Here is a 4,747-nt window from a genome sequence, read left to right as displayed (position 1 = left end):
GATAGACATCCTTATGGCATAGGTCTTCCTGCTTTGTGAACAGAAGCAATTTCTGCAATAGGTTTAATAGGAAAGCAAGCCACAGCAAACAAGAGTCCAATTTTGCAGTATAAACACTCTTTTTGAGAAAGAGAGAGTGCACCTCTAGCCCACATTTTGGATTCTATCTGCTTTTATCTAATATTTGCCTAAATTTTAATATATAGGTGCAGCAGTGAGGTTAACCCAGATGAGCTTGGAGGCTGAAAAACCTGACAAAGCCCCCTGGGTCTGAAGAGACATTTAGCTCAAGGTGACAGAAAAGTGTTCCCCCAAGACACCTTGAGACTAGCCTCCTAAATATGCATCAGGAAACAAAAGTATTGGACTTTGCAGTTTTCCTCCCCTTTATCCTTTTGGAATTAATAGCTAGAATGTTCCTTATACCCGTGGTTTATTACTGGGTTTTAAAGTTCTGTAACCTCCTCCCTGGTACCCCTATTCCACAGCTCCCCTGTCAATCCTGTAACCCCCGCATCCCGGTTGGCTCTGCCATCCAAACTCCTCCCATCCTTCGGTGCCTCCTAACCCCATGTTCGCTTCCGTTCTGCGCTCTGCACCTCTGGATCCAGACCCGTCCCCGTCTCGTCCGACCCTTCCCGACTCCACGGACCCCGCGCCGCCCTGCTGCACCCTAATAAACCCTGGATTTCTAAGGCACAGAGTCTGCATCTCCTAACCGCCTTGTCTCCTGTTCTTCTCTGTCGGGGAAACAACCCAGTCCCGCGTGCTTGAGGCAGCCTGGCTCCGCCGGCGCGGACTGCGTGGAGGGTTCGCTGTGGCGATCCTTTTTTCGTGAGGTTTCGGGGGTCCTGCCGCCTTCCCAGAGCAAGAAGCCTCCTATAGGAAACATCTTTGGCACACAAAAAAGATTCACAATTTTTAACTAGATACCCTAATATTTAGGTTTTGTTATCAAGCTGCTTCTTTCTCTCTGTGGTGGGTTAATCTTGGTTGGCCACCAAGCTGTTTTATCACTCCCCTCCTTGAATGCAAAGGGGGACAGATAATATGATGAAAGGCTTATAAGTTGAGGTAAAGGTAGAGAGACATCACTCACCAAGTACTGTCACAGGCAAAACAGATTCAGCTTGGGAAAATTAATGTAATTTGTTGTCTGTTAAACAGACTAGGATAGCAATAAATAAAAGTAAATCTTAAAAATACCTTCCCCTTACTTCTTTCTCCCCAGGCTCGAATTCCCTACCAATTTCTCTACCTCCTGCCCTTGAGTGGCGCAGAGGGATGGGAGATGGGAGTTGTTCATCATACATTGTCTCTGGTGTTTCTTCCTCCTCCTCACTTTTTTCCCCTGCTCCCCACCCTCTGCAGTCCTCCACGAACTTCTCCAATGTGAGTCTTTCCTGTAGGCTGCTGTTCATTAGCTGCTCCAGCACGGGTCCCTTCCATGAAATGCAGTCCTTCAGGAGCAGATTGCTCCAGCATGGGTTGGTTCTGTGGGGTCACAGGTCCTGCCAGAAGCCTGCTCCAGCATGGACTCTCCACAGGATCACAGCCTCCTTCAGTGCACAACCATCTTCTCCACTGTGGGGTCCTCCATGGGCTGAAGCTGGATCTCTGCTCCACCATGGACCTCCATGGGCTGCAGGGGGACATCTGCCTCACCAAGGTCTTCACCAAGGACTGCAGGGGAATCTTTACATCTTAATATCTTACGATAAGATGACACAGTAGAAGGAATGTGCTTTACACTCAGTAGTAAACAGAAACAAAAATCAGGAAATATTTCAACACCCTACTCAAGCTAACATTTCCAGTCCTCCTCATTTTACATTTGCATATTAATATCATATACGAGATGTACAAAAATATTTTTGACAGTTTCCTGATCATAACTGCTGTTTAAGTGGCCTCTAGTGCTAACAAATGCATGAGTCTTAAACATTATGATAATGTTTAGCATTTATTGCGTGTATGGCATAATATTTTACATCACTTTGCAAACAATTAATAGTTACTTAAGATTAAATTCATTGTCTTAGAAAATGCAATACTGACTCAGTTTTCTATTTATTTTTCTTTATTTTGCCTGTATGGATTCCAGACTCATTTATTGTCTTTATAACTGAGTACGTATACAGTTATATGTGCTGTACTTGAATTAATTTAATTGGAATGTAAATTTTCAACCAAATATCAGTAAATTAACTCACCAAACATCTTTCAGGATAAGGCCTGACTGGGGCATAATGCACTAAACTTTTGTCTTCCCACGTTTTATTTTTTCCCCAATATAATCTAGTCTTTCTTTGTATTGGTATCTTTTTGTCTTTTTTTTTTCCCATGGCCAAATAAATGGTTGAAGCTAAGGTTTTTTGCAAGTAATTGGAGTTGACCTACCACCTGTGAATAAATATTTACTGTCTGCTGTACAGAAATAGGTATCTATACCTGTCCATCTGTAGTTTTGTAGAATAAGACCTTACTCATAAATGTGGCAGCTGGCTAGAACAGTTAAGGTATGACTTTTTTATGACTTGCTAGGCAAGACAGAATAAAAAACCCCAACATAAGTCACCAAGAGATTAGTTTCTTCAGCTTCAGGCTGCAGCAACTTATGTTACCAACTTTTGTCAAATCTCTTCACCTTCCCCATCTTTCCCACACACCTACACACTTCATGTGGGAAAGAAAACTTTATACATTTTTTATATCTTTCAGTCTTGAGCATTAAATTTCAACAGTGAACACATGATTTACCTCAATGTTGAAGACAACTATTTTGTGCACTCTGATAAATGCAGGGATCAAAATATGAGTTTAGTGAGTCAAAATTTAGACTTTGTTCAAGGATGATTTACCAAAAACTCATAATTAAGTGCTTATGAAGATACAGTGTCACTGTGTGTAGCAATGTGGTCCTGCAGATTTCCTTTGTTCCTCTGCTCTGTATGTTATCAGCTCTTTTTGAAATATGCACCCTGCCTAGTCATAAATTTATTGGCGTGTTCCCCTGCCTTTCTTCCCCTCAGACTTTCCGGGATTGGCTCCTCAGAGCAAATCCCTCCCACCTTCTCTTCCCTTATAAGCCGATGCCTGTGTGAGCCCAACGGTCACCATCTCCGAGCTGCCAGCCCCTTCAACCTTCCCCTGCTTTCCTCTCCCTTTTCCCTTCCCTGCAACCGCCCCGAAGACCCTAACAAACCTCCCTGACAGACTGGAGACAGCGTCCAGTATGTTCCTTTTTGCCACACCTCACGTTTCCTGCAGAATTTCCGTTGCTTGAGCCTCATGCCACGCTGAGCTCGCCCCGGGGCCGCCCGGCATGGACTTCCGTAGAGGTTTGCACCGCGGCAGACCTGGTTTTTGAGGTTTCTGGGTCCTGCTGTCTCCCCGCAGCGAGAAACCTCAACTGTGCATAAGAGACCATCCCAGCCTGCCTGCCATAGCTTCTCGATTCATTTAAGACAAATTATATCTGTTGTCAAAATACATTCATCTTTGACATAAAAAGAAAAACACAAAGGCATAATGCCATGGTATCGATGCAAACATGCACATAAATTAAAGATATTATTTGACCCTTAATAACCAGTCAAAATAAAATTTTCCCTTAATGTATGGTGTTAAGTGGCAGATTGGAATTCTGCTGTTAAGTTTTTATTAGAAGTGAAGTTTTTTTTCACCAAGTTTACACCATGAATTTTTCCTTTGCTGCTTCAGATTGAATGCTATAGAGAGTGGAAAGTTACTTTCACTTTTACCTGATTCAACTTGTTTCACTGTTACCTGATTCCCATTTAACATCTTGTAACACTACTTCCAATTGCTTGCTATGCAAGTTTAAAATTTTGTTTCTAGTAAGTAATAAAATATTCTAGACATCTCTTTAGGAAGAAGTTCCACTGAAAAGGACCAAGCTAATCAGTTCATTTATAACTTCATTTTTATTATATTGGTGCAGAGATAAAAAAGCTGAAACTCAGCAAAAACTGAGCAGTGGACGGATTTTAGTTAAGATGGAGTCCAGGTTCTGAATACTTTTACACTATCAAAAAACAGTGTAGGAAAATACATCTAGAAGTGCCTAGCACTGTCTGCCTTTACTTCTCAACAGAGTATTTCTTCAGCTAAATTTCAGTACTTTTTTTCTACCTGGTGTGTGATATAGCAAGCTATTACATGACAGTATTCTAAATAAAGCAATTGGAATTTATTCATAAGCTTATTTTCTATGCAAATGTAGGAGAACCCACACAGATCCATAGAGCACTTCACAAATCAGACATTAGCATTTGTTTGGAGCACCTTCTTTTTGCTGTTAAGAAGGGTCTTTCAACTGATTGGTCCAAATCCAGTTTTTCCTCTTTTTCTCCCCTCTCTTTGCACACATAGTTTGTCTAAAAGGTCACTTGTCTCTTTTTTCTGTTCTCCGATTTCTTTAGGCTCTTTTCAGGCTCCATATCTCCTTTTAAATAACTTATCCCCTCCCTGTCTCTCTTTCAAACTCATTGTATATTTTCTTTATGCACCAGGAGAAATTTTCCTACATAAATCAGTCTAAATAAGCCAGCATATTTTTTAAATCCATTCACTGACCTCTCCTTCACTGCAATCCATAATTTAAAGATTCCAGTGATTAATTTTCAATGTGTAACTCTATCTCCTTCTGTCCAAGCCACTTTGCCCTTTTATTTTGCCTGTCGCATATTATTTGCTCTTTAGGAAACATAGCAATAATACTCAG

The sequence above is a fragment of the Lichenostomus cassidix genome, chromosome 3, assembly GCF_008360975.1.
Source record: "Lichenostomus cassidix isolate B80296 chromosome 3, HeHo_3.0, whole genome shotgun sequence".
Classification (NCBI taxonomy): Eukaryota; Metazoa; Chordata; class Aves; order Passeriformes; family Meliphagidae; genus Lichenostomus; species Lichenostomus cassidix.
This window is presented reverse-complemented; position numbering follows the sequence as displayed.